The sequence below is a fragment of the Lissotriton vulgaris genome, chromosome 8 (genome assembly GCF_964263255.1).
Source record: "Lissotriton vulgaris chromosome 8, aLisVul1.2, whole genome shotgun sequence".
In the NCBI taxonomy this organism is placed as follows: domain Eukaryota; kingdom Metazoa; phylum Chordata; class Amphibia; order Caudata; family Salamandridae; genus Lissotriton; species Lissotriton vulgaris.
The window spans coordinates 1,319,343,346-1,319,356,531 of NC_141696.1; positions in this window are offsets into that span (position 1 = coordinate 1,319,343,346).

The following is a 13,186-nucleotide window of genomic DNA, read 5'->3' on the forward strand; positions in this document are numbered from 1 at the left end:
CGGTCCAGGGAAAACATGGCTTGGCAGTTCGGGCTGGACTGTTCCCATGAGGCAGAGGGTCAAGACTGGTTTGCATATAGCTGTGTCTGAACTGGGGTGGCAAAGTGAGCTAAAGAATGATGATGGATTCCACCAAGATCTGTGACTGGGGGTGAGGGTTTGCAATGTTCAGAACTCCGTCCATCATCTCTTTGTGTTTGCTTTGTTCGCCCTAAGTTTGCAGGTTATGCCCAGACATGGGTCCCTTGCTCACTTTGCAACAGGTTTCAAGCTAGCCTGGCTGATGAGGGCTGTTAGCTCGAAACTGGTCCCAGGATGCTTGTTTCCGGTCCAGGGAAGACATGGCTTGGCAGTTCGAGCTGGACTGTTCCCATGAGGCACAGTGTCAAGATGATTTGCATATAGCTGTGTCTGAACTGGGATGGCAAAGTGAGCTAAAGAATGGTGATGTGTTCAACCCAGATCTCTGACTGGGAGTGAGTGTTTGCAATGTTCAGCAGTCCGTCCATCATCTCCATCATCTCTTTGTGTTTGCTTTACCTATGACAGTACCATAGCTCCTAAAGGGCAAGCCAGGTGCAGAATCTGCTACCCCACCCCTAATTCACATCTATGTGTCCTACTATACATTCTAGGTTAACAAATAAATGTTTGAAGTAAAATACCTGTTTGCTTGCTTACCCCCATTTTTTGCTATATTTTGTTGCTGTTGTTTTGATTCTGCTCACAGGGACACTGCTGTCCAGTTCCCGGTCCATGTGCTCTGATCCCTAAAGCATGTCAAAACTACTATGACTACACTCCTGACTGGCATATTTAACTAACCTATAAGCCTTGAGTAAATGGTAAAAAAGTGAACCCAGGGATTGACAGTTAAATGCCACTGGTGGGCTGCAGCTCATATTGTGCCATGGCTAAAATAACTGTGCAAATCATGTCTCAAGGCCTGCCCCTTATGCTAGGTATTCAGGTTTGAATCTACAATTTCAAGCTGGCAACATAAACTATTTACCAGGCCTAAACCTTTGTTTCAAATGCCTATCGGTTAACCATAAGATAAGCCCTAAATGGCAATGGTGCAGAGTTCATGGCATTTACAACGTATAACATGTTTATTTTATGTTTCACACATACTGGCAGCAGAACAACTCCTAACTAATTTTTCACTGTGGCAGGGCTGACTTTCTCTTAGGGAAGTGCTGGGTTGCATTTAAACACCTCATAAAGAATAACTTCAGTTTGAGAGTAGCTAGAACATGATTTAAGGACTCATTGCAATAGTATTTAAAATCCAAGTTAATGGTCAAGTGGGATTTTAAAGTACTGCTTCCGGATTTTATATTACTATTTTGAAAACGGCACTCTTTGAAAAGGTATCATTTTTCTGCCTGAGCCAAGCGTGCATTTCTGACAGTGCCCACTGTCACTTAGGAGCAGAATGGCTCATTGATTAGGTGTGAAGTGGCTCCAGAGCTGAGATAAAGGGAGAGGGGTTGACCTTCCCCAGACAGGATGACCATTTGGCTTGCGCCCTGGAACTGAATTAACTTTAAAGGATTCCTACCTTGTTCTCATACTAGGGACTACCCCCACTATTAACCATTTAGCAAGTGGGAGTGGAGCTGGCCCCAGAACTGGTTTGGAGCGGCCACAAGGAGGAGGGGGGGGGGGCTGTTGTCCTTTATCCTAGCCCCCATCTCTGGGTGGGCAGAGGTAGCTCTGCACAAGGGAAGACAGGTTCTGCCATGTTGATTTTACATAGAGAGAGCCACTGTGGGATAGGTTAAAGTAAAACACAGAGGAAGTGCTGAAAACATGGGTAGGGAGATAACTGCAAACTTTTATCCCATTAGTTAGTAGGTGTCCAGGAGTTTTCACCACATACATGCTGGCACTGGGCATAAATGGGGCATCCCCCAATAGCCTCTTCAGAACACCTCTGGACCTGTAGAATAAAGACGAGGGACTGCACCTGCTATTGTGATACGCGAGGAGAACCCCAAGAGTTGGATCTGCTTCAGTTTGTTTCCCGGACTGAGAAGTGGACTTCAAGGGTCATTTGGCTGACCTTCTGTTAAGCTTCAGGGACACAGAATCTGAAAGAAGCACAATTTCCTGAAGAGCCCAGCTAACCAGGTCTAACTGAACCTGCCCTGGAACTTGCTGGTGGCCTCTACCTGAGTGAATACTGAGTCCTAAGTGGTGTTCCTAAGGTGCTGGGGTCCTTATATAAGTGCTAGAGTTTACTCCACCTGCATACCCTGAGAGCTGGGACTTAAGCATTCTTTCTATCATTTTTGTCTGGAGAACCAACAGGTGACTGGGACAAATCTGCCAAGCCAATCTCACAAAAATGCTTTGCCGCAGAGCCAAAGATTCAGGTTGCAAGTGTTTAGAGCTTGTCTCTAGCTGCAACCCCATTTCTAACCAAGGTTTAGATTTTTTATTACCACTCCAGTCAAAGTAACTGTAGGAAAAGTGTTGGACTTCAGAAAGGTTAAGTTAACTATTACCACTTCAGGCTAAGCAAGGGTAGGGAAAGTGTTGGACTTTGAAGAAGTCAGATTTACTATGCCCAATCCATTCTAAGCACGAGAAGGGAACAAATGGTTTTCAGAGGAAATACATATAAGAATTCAATTCCTATTCATTTATTATAAATATTTCAAAAGATAATAATAGGAAATAGTCAAAATTATATCATATAAATCTAAAACAAAAAAATAATGAAATTACTTCTAACACCCACTCCCCTACCTTCAAAAAAACACAAAAAAGTAAAAAAAATGTAAAAAATAAGTAAACAAATATTTATTTTAAATAATTACCTAAGGCTCGATTCTCAAAAGTAAACTGAGACAAAATTCTAACTTTGTCTCAGAAGGCATTTAGGAGTACTAAAGTTAGGATTAAATCCTAACTTTTAGTACTCCTAAATGCCTTCTGCGAATACCGAAAGTCGTAAAGCTAGGATTTTGTCTCAGATTACGTTTGTGAATCGGGCCCATTGTAACTAATCATTTCACATCCAAAATTATAAAAACACTTACCAATAAATTAGTTGGGAATTGAAATAAAACAAATGATTAACATAATAAGTAAAACATTAAAAGTATGCATAATTATTATCAATTGTCCATGTGTAAAAAAAAACTTTAAAAATATGTTATTCACCTGCAAGAAAATACCACAGTATTACAAATTACATTACTAACAAACATTTACAAATGAAACTACCCGTTTAACAAACACTAAATACATTGAACAATTATAAAGCTAATTTATGAATTTAATAACACATTAAATTGAATTTAACATTAAAAAATTCATGAAAATTAAAATGTATACATTTTAATTGAATTAATCACCCACCCCTTTCCTATATTAACCCAACAACCTCCTACTAATGTATAGTTTACTATTGAAATTAATGCAATTAAAATATACATTAAAAAAACTGAAACTAAAAAATATAAAATAGAAATTGAGCAATTAATCTACAAGCTAATTAGCAATACGTTTAATTTAGCTATGACTTAACTTCCCAATGTGTTTCCTTAACAACCCAACAACATGTAACTACATTACAATTTAGTAATCCATTTAAAAATAAACAATTAAAATGCTTACAACTGCAATCATTGTTTGACAAAAATATCAATTGTATTAACAGTACTAATTCTTAAAATTAAAAAATAACTAAAACATATTGAGTTAATTAAAAAACATTTTTTACCGCTATATCAAAGAAAAAGATATTAAAAACAACGATATTCTTGAAAACAATAGTATATTCAGAAAACAACAATATTTGTACCTACTATATACCTTCTGTCCCACAATATTTCAGAAATTATTATATTTTTGAAGCAATATTTAAGTCTCACGATATTTAAAATCAATATTCTTGCCAAACACCATCTTTTGCAATTACTGTTGTTGATTTACCAGCAAGTTTTTAAAAATCCAGGACAAGTTACTCATTACTCTTTCAAGACGGTGACCATTTTCGACATACTCACATGACTACTTTCCTTTTAATAATGGGACGTTTGGTGACTGACATTGTTACCAGACGGCACCTTTGAAAGTGCACATACACCCTTTCTCCATGCGCTGGAAATTTAATGCAAGGCAATTTTAACCTCCCTAATCTTTGCCAGCTCCACTAAACAGACCAACAATTAAACCTGAAGGTTAACCCTGAGGGAAAGATGATCAACCTCATGGCCAGACAAAACATAGCCCCATTGCATCTAAGCAAGTGCCTGGTGTGCTATGCCATCAAACCCCAATTTATATGCAGTACATCTCCACTTTGAATTCACTGTTGTACATGGTGCAATACACAGTACTTACAAGAATTATGAAATTAGGCAACATCAGTCCAGCGACCATCTTCCTCAAAGAATGTACCTTGGGTTATTTGACTGCACAGTTACACAAATGAACTCTGCAGACGCATCGTTGGATGAAGAGAACCATGTACTACTGAGACGGCTCAAATGTGGCAAATCCAGTGTATTCAGGTTCAATCAATGGAAGACGACCTTCAACTGTCCTAAAAATCTGCATGACCTCTCTCAAGGATTGATTCTCCTACCATCCTAGGCCAACACTATGAAATCCCTGTATCAAACCTTGAAAGGAAGACAAAAAATCAATTTACAAAACAAAATTTACTTGGGTGTTTCAAAAATCCCATGGAACAATGCAAATATATGAAAAAGCAGCAGGGTGTTAAGACTAGCACCAAGAGAATATAAAAAAAACTGTCAAAATAAAGTGCTCCAAAAAAGGGTACAAGCCTTAAGAAATACACTCCGCAAACTGGTATGAACAGCTAAGGCCAAATATTTTGAATCAGAATGGGCACATGTTCACTCCCTTCTAGGGTCACACAATCAGGCATAATTCTGGTGGTTCATTGTCAGGGGATCCCTGCCTGCCATGGGCCGGGCGAAGACTTTAACCCGTATTCCTTTCCGCCCCGAGTACAGGACAGACATGGTCTCTTTAAGGCAGCATGGGCCTTCCCGGAGGAAGGAGGCCCATAGGAATGAATGGGTTTTACCGAATCGGAATTTACTGATTTGGAAATTACAGATTCGGAAAATACCGAATCGGAAAATACCGAAACGGCAGTTTGAAATTCGACATGTGAGCCTGCCAACCAATCAGGAACACCCTACACACCCCACAACCAAGGCCCAGAGAATTCAACCAATCAGAATGAAGCACCCCTCCCCAGTACCTGGGAGTGGCCACACCCATGCTGGTGCACAGCAACTGAACAAACAATTGAGCTGAGGTGAGAGAAGCTGAGCATCCAGAGCCAAGCAGTGCTACAGAATGGAGTCTCAGAAAGGGCAAAAGGATGGTGGGGAGCGCAAAAGAAAGATAAAGTGCAGCCCAGCAGAACTGCAGGTGGCTGTAGAAGAAATTGTAAGTCACTACAACCAAATATTTGGAATTATTATTATTATTAATAGAGACTTATAAAGCGCAACTTTACCCGTAGGCATCAAGGCGCTGGAGGATGGTAAAAAGAAAGCTCAAGAACTCAAGAGTCACCAGGGGAAAAGTTACAGATATGCTTTTTGAAATATTATTATTATTATTAATTGAGTTTTGTAAAGCGCAAACAACCCGGAGGCATCGTAGCGCTGTGTATAGTCAGACTATTATAAGGTGAAAGAGAATTAGATGAACAGGTAGGTTTTTAATTCCTTCCGAAATTTTAGAAGGTTGGGTTCACTACGAAGGGAGATGGGCAAGGAAATAGCCAGGTCTTAAGAGCTTTGCGGAACAAGATATGGAAGAGATCCCCTTAAGATCACTGGGGAGCGTATTCCAGAGTCTGGGAGCAAGGAAACGAAAGGCCCTTCCCCCCCATCTAGCTTTAAATATTCGGGGAACAGCCAGCAGAATTTTACTGGAAGAGCAGAGTGCTCTACCGGGGGTGTAATAGGCCACAAGAGCACCAATGGCTTCAGGCCCAGACTCATTAAGGGCACGATGTGTAAGACAAAGAGCCTTAAAATTAATCCTCGCCTGCATGGGAAGCCAGTGCAGGTTCATTCTAATGGCCGTGCCAGAGGAGCGTTTAGGAGCCCCCACAACAAACCGGGCAGACGCATTCTGTACAGTTTGAAGGCGCTGGACCAGACCATTGCTAATGCCCAAGTACAGCGCATTGCAATAGTCTAGCCTAGATGCAATAAGCGCAACTACAACCTGTTTGCGTGCATCGGGGGAGAGGTAATGAATAATTTTCCTGAGAATCCTCAGAACATTGCAACAGGTGGACACAGTCCTGCTGACCTGCTTGTCAAGCGAGAGAGTGGTGTCCAGGATGACCCCAAGATTGCGGGCAGAGAGGGACGGCATGGGGCAGGTACCAAGAATAGAAGGCTACCAGTCCATTGACCAAATCTCACTCTTGCCCCCAAAAATGAGGACCTCCGTCTTCCCCCATTCAACTTGAGGAAGTTCTTGACCATCCATCCGGCGACCGCCTCAATACAGTTTTTGAAATTATGGGCAGTTATGGTCGCAGCTTGAGAGATAGAGACCATAATCTGCGTGTCGTCGGCGTAGGAAAGGGCTCCCAACTCAAAGGATCTTATGAGCCTGGCAAGTGGGGCAACATAGACGTTAAAAAGCGTTGGGCTCAAAGAAGAGCCCTGAGGCACCCCACACTTCACAGGCTTGATGGGTGACATAAACTCGCCCAGCTTAACCCTCTGTTTCCGTTGGTCAAGGAAAGATGATAAAAGGCTAAGTGCAGGACCCTTGACTCCCAGCTCACTGAGTCGGTTGGCCAGAATGGTAGGGGACAGGGTGTCGAAGGCCGCCGTGTGGTCTAAAAACACCAGCAAGGTGGTCTGGCCGGTATGGACCTTGGACCGGATGCTATCGACAACCACTGTGAGCGCCGACTCAGTGCTGTGAATCCTACGGAACCCATGTTGTGAGGGATCCAGATCATTGGTGCTGTCAAGGAAAGCACTAAGATGAGAGTTAAGATAAGTCTCCAGGAGTTTAGCAGGGCAGGGAGAAGGGAAATGGGACGAAAGTTCTTTAATATCCCAGGATCTAAAGTGGATTTTTTTAGTAAGGGCTTGACAATGGCCAGTTTCCAAAACAGAGGATACTCCCACTCTGCAATGGCCAGATTCATTATATCCTTCAAGGGGGGCAGAATGGTCTGTCTGCAATCTTTAGGAACCCCTAGAGGACAGGGGTCAAGCGGCGTCCCGGACTTAAGCTTGTCCAGCAGCATACTAAGATGTTCAAGAGTGATGGGGGAAACTGAAAGAGGGAATGGGAAGGGACAGGCGGTTGGATTTCTGATATAGGGATTGAGGGAATGAAAGGAGGGGAGCTGGAGTTAAGGGCTTCCAGGTCTGTGTAGATATCCAAGATCTTCACGTGGAAAAATGTGGAGATCTGATCACATAGATCCTGAGAGGCTGTTATAGGATCAGGTGTCTGAATAAGGGAGAGGTTGTCCACTATCTTAAACAAATCCCTAGGTGACTTAAGAGAGGACGTTAATTTGGAGTAATGCGCCTGTTTTTCTGTCAGAACCGAGACTTTATAGCCTTTGAGAAGGATTTTATGTTTATTCTTCTCTATGGGGTCCAAGTGTGCCCTCCAGAGCCTTTCCTGCCTCCTGCAACCTTGTCTGAGAATCCTAAGGGATTCAGAGAACCAGGGGGCCTAAGGCCGTTTCCTGGCAGAGTAGCGTTGCCGGGCGACAGCCTCGGCTATGGTGTTAGACAGGTCAAGAGTAAGGGTGGGCGTAGTTCGCGAAGCAGCGCTACTCGTAGCTACGCGAAGTGCACTTCGCACTACGCGAACTTCACGTAGCACTACGCGAGCTGCGTAGTAGCATGTTTGCACTGTGCAAGATGTGTTTTCAATGATTGCACAGTGCGGACAAGCATCCGGCACTGTGCAATCATTGAAAACGGCATCTTGCACAGTGCGAGCTGTAGTTTTCTGCTGCTCGAGTAGATTATTACTCGAGCTGCAGCTTTCTCAACGCGAGCTGGTAGTTTCTCATTGAGAGCGGTCGCGAGCATGCGCAACCACTCACAATGAGAAACCTTACCTCCCCGCGTTGAGAATCTCGCCGGGAAGTCATTTTGCTTGCTCGTGGTTGCGAACATGACGTTTAGGACCGTGAACAAGCAAAAAATTAGCGCTGCACTACGCTACACTACACTACGCGTGCTCGCACTGTGCTACGTGCAGCTCGCGTAGTGCGAAGTTGCGCAAACTTCGCAAACTCCGCGAGCGTAGCGTAGTGCTTCGCCCAGGCCTAGTCAAGAGCCGCAGTGTGTGCATCCCCAATAGGCCGGGATTTAAGAGTGGATAGAAAGGGGGTAAGGGAGTTGTTGTTAATTTCCCCAAACTTCCTCCTCAAAACCCACTTGGTGTAATCAGGCTGTGGGACGGTGGGAGAGGAGAAAGAGAAGTCAAGGGGAACGGCGAAATGATCCGACCATGACAAGGGAAGGGGGGTGCCGGCCTGAAGGCGAGAATCGTTACTAAATACCCCATCCAAGGTGTGCCCAGCTAAATGGGTGGGACTAGTCACTAATTGTGACAGGCCGCACAAAGCTAAAGAGTCCAACAGATGGAGAGTGTCAGGGTAATTATGACTTTCCAGATGGAAATTAAAATCCCCTAAAATAGTCAGACTAGGTCTATCAATATAGGGCTCAATAATCTTAAGGAGTTCTAAGCTAAAAGCAGACCTAATTCCTGGAGGCCTGTAGATCAGTATCCCGGTAAAGGAGATCGTGGGGGAGGGATTCAGAGTGAAATGCATCGCCTGAAGATGTTCGAGCGAGGAGGGCAAATGGACAGTACGACTTTTTATGGAGTTATGGTACAGTATCCCCAAGCCTCCTCCCACTCGACATACTCTGTCCATTCTGGCCAGAGAGTAGCCTTCCGGGATGGCATTTAACAGGTCAGGTTCAGACGAGTCTGTGGCCCATGTTTCAGTAATAAAAGCCCAGGAGGGTTTCCTCTGGGAAATAAAATCCCTAAAGGAGATGTTATTTTTGACCAGCGAGCAGGAGTTAATGAGGACACCCGTATGAACAGCAGAGGACGAAGGAGGTGGCATATTGGGAGGACGGCAGCTATTTGTCGTATCAGTGGCTTTAAGCTGGGTAGTAGTGTCAATACATCTGCAAACTAAGGCGGTAGCAAACATATCAGGAGTAAAGGTGTAATGGCAGGGCAGTTTAGATGGTTTCAGCGCTTGCAAAGCGGAAGAGGTGTATAGAGGTTCACCTAAAATATAGGGGGACGAGGGGGCAGCATACCTGGCCCCTGGCGCCTCCTTGTCCCTGACGGGCGCAGACAGGCTGGACTCTGGCTCGACTCCGGCGCGAGTGCAGCGCGACCGCTGATCGCGTCCGCTGCGCGGAGCCATGACTAGTTGTTTAAGTACTGGCAACTAGAGCGCTGATCCAAGAGTGCCCAATGTAAGATGGCCACCGCCGATTTGCACAGCCCCGGAGCCTCAGCCCTTCAATCGGCCGAGAACCGCCCGGGGTGCGTAAGTAAGAGGATTAAAAATGACTGTCAGCGGAACAAAGTGCAAAGTGCTAGGAAGTCCGTGCCACAACAGGGTGTGTTAGAAAATAATCAGAGCGTCACGATAAAATCCGTGAGCGCTGAATGACAGGGAGGGGGGCGGACACAAAGGCGCAACAGACAAGGACAAGATAACATTTTTAAAAGCGCTATCTGATTAAAAGACTCCCGGCTTCCGCCTCAGGAGAAGTGTGAGCAGCAATCTCGTGCCTGCTCTCCAAGGGCTGTTTAAGTACTGGCGATTAGAGCGACGATCCAATAGTGCCCAATGTAAGATGGCCGCTGCCGATTTGCACAGCCCGGAGCCATGTTGCAGAGTCTGTGAAGAGGAACATATGGCTTGGCATACAGGGCAAAGTCAATGCCATTGGTGTGACGCACCGGGAGATCGAGGACATTAAAAAGCGATGGTATGACCTGCGCATCATAACCAAAAAGAAGATTGCTGCCCAAAAAAAGGATGCTGGTGTGACAGGAGGTGGCAGGAGCAAAGCACCAAAACTGTCTGAGATGGAGGAGCTTGTTGAAACAACTCTGGAGCCAGAATGCATCCATGGGATTGGAGACCTGGACAGTACGGCCAGAGAATCAAAGAAACAAGGTAAGATGCATGTACCCTAATCCACAACCATTACCCTGAACCCGTACCCCACTGTGTAGAATGATGACACTGCAGAACAGCTCATACTTGGGGCCAGCAATGAATCATGGTAGACATAGTCATGAGTACATACATGCAATGCATTCACCACAAGACTCAGCAAGGCATGCCACACACATCTCCAAACACACAATGTACACTGGGCAAATTTATGTAAAGTAATTATTTTAGGAAGTACACACAGGTGAACAACAACATTGACCCTATGTCAATTTCATTCCACAGGAGAGTCCTCACGCAGTTCAGCACCAGAAAGGGAGGAGAGGGCACCAGCAACTAAGAGAAGTGAGAAGGAGAAACAAAGCACAGGTCACAGCGCTGTAGAAGGAGGCCACAACACAACACAGGAAGCCTCCACACTAGAGCGAGCCTCAACACCTGTCCCGCTATCACCTCTGTTGTTTGGATCTCCTGAGGTGGAAAGCACACCGCTTACACCCAAACCAACTTCCAGGTCGTCCATGCAGGGAAGGTTAAGTAGGCCTGATGTGCCCCCTCAGAGGATCTTGCAAACCTCTGATGAGGAGGATGAGGATGTCGTAAATCAGACAATTGCACCTGTGGCTGACAAGGCCAGATCACAGATTACTGCTGGCGCTGCGCGCACCAGTGTCCTTGGCAGGCGGGCACGTGAGGCTGGCGATGGACAGGAACGTGGGAGCGTTTTCTGTGGCCTGGAGGCCACAATGGTCGAAGTACAGCACGTGCAGGCCAAGGCACTGATGGCCGTGCATAGGCAGGTGCGCAGCATTAACAACAAAATGACAAACATAGACAAGGGAATAGGCCACATTGCCTGTAGTTTGGAGGCAATTTCCAAGGGGATGTCAGACATCTCTACCTACATGGGTGTACTGTCTGATAAATTGGACAGGGATCAACTTGAGTGTCGCAGGGAGCGGCAGTATATGCGGCAGCAGTCCAAGGCACTGAACAGATTTGCAACATCCACATCCCTACTGTGCCGCCGCTCAATATCCATGCAGGATGCAATTGTGCAGTGCTGCACAGACTTGACACGGGGCATGGGAAGAGTGACCTCTGCGATGGAGCAGATGCTCACAACTCAAACAGGCAATGCTGGTGACACGGGTGTGGAGGAGACAGAGGGGTCCACCAGCAGAAGTGGCTCCAGCACACCTGTACCAGAGTTGCGCAGGAGCCTCAGGCGCAGCAATGCTGAGTCAGGCCCCAGCAAAGATTTGGAATCCCTGTCACATCAATCCCACAATGTAGTGCGTGGGCGTAAGCATTAAACATTGCCTGAAATTCACGGGACTGCTCACAGTCACGGCAACTAAGCACACGCAGTCGTGGACATGGACATTAAAGGACAATGGCTTTTCTGTTATGATCCTGATGTAGTGATTATTAAACTACACTTGTCAAACACTATACCTGTCTGTGTGTCATACATTACCTAGAAATATCGACGTGTAATCTCTGTCCGTCTCAATATTCCATCTGTCGCTGCTGCTCCTGCTGCTTGGGGGTCTACATGTTCTTGGTCATCATCAATGTCCTCGTGATGTGTCACCTCCACCTCTGTGCCTTCTTTGGTGGCAAGATTGTGCAACATGGCACAGGTCACTATAATCTTGCAACACCTGATGGGGGTGTACTGTCGTGCTCCTCCACTCTTGTGGAGGAAGCGGAACCTGCTCTTGAAGAGTCCAAATGTATGCTCCACTACGTTGCGAGTTGACCTGTGTGCCACATTGTAACGCCTTTCGCCTCTGTTAGTTGGATTGAGGTATGGTGTGAGCACAAAGGAACGCATGGCATATGCACTATCGCCTAAGAGAGAATGAGAGGTCCATGAGTTACATACAAATGACACATACATCTGCCATTCCTATCAGGGTGTGTTACACTTATTTACCTAGCAGATATCCATCACTAAAATCTCCAGCAACAAGCCGTGTCTATATTCCGCTGTTCTGGAATATGTAGGAGTTGTGCGGGCTCCCAGGAAATTTGACCACTATGTCAGTGATGATGTTGGCAGTATTGCATATCACCGGCATATTGTATGTATCTATGTGTGTTCTTATATACATTGATGGAGTGTGTCGACTTACGATTTCTGTAGATGTATTCAGTGGCTGTAGTTGGGCACAGTGGAATGTGGGTGCCATCTATGCAGCCTATCACATGCGGGAAGTGTGCCAGTCTATAGAAGTCAGTTTTAGTTTTTGCAAGTTCTGCAGGTGTGTCAGGGAACCAGATGTAATGTTCCATTCTCTGCGTCATGGCATCCAAGAACTTCCTGAAAACACGGGACAGGCAGCTCTGGGATACACCACCAACTGCAGCAATCACACTCTGGTAGCTCCCAGAGGCAAGCAGGTGTAGGCTACACAGCACCTGCACATGGGGTGGGATGGCGTGGGCCCTTGGTGTTGGATGATCCAGGTATGGGTGAAGGTCCCTAATTAAGTCCAGGATAGTTCTGGGGTGTAGCCTGTACCTCTGAAGTATCTCAGGCTCAGTCAGTTGGAATATGGTGATCCTCTGTCTGTAGACCTGCTCCTCCCTTAGCCAGACCCTCTCTCCTGCTGCCTGTAGCCTGTGTCGCCGCGCAATCACATAGAATGCTGCCATTCTTGCAACACTGTTGCATTTTGGGCCCTTTTTTATAGCCTGCACCTGGTTACCACCTGCTTTCAGTCCATGGTAAATACCGACTCTTGAATACCGATTTTCATGTAATTCGGTATTTTTGGCCTTTCCTACATCTCGATGGGCCTTTTTTACCGTTTCTTAATTACCGATTCGGTAAATAAGGACTTGGTAAATTAGAAATATGTAAATACCGATTCTGTAAATATGGAATCGGTAAATACAGAATCGGATTTTTACCGATTCATATTTTCCGATTCGGTAAATTTTTGTCACCTACAT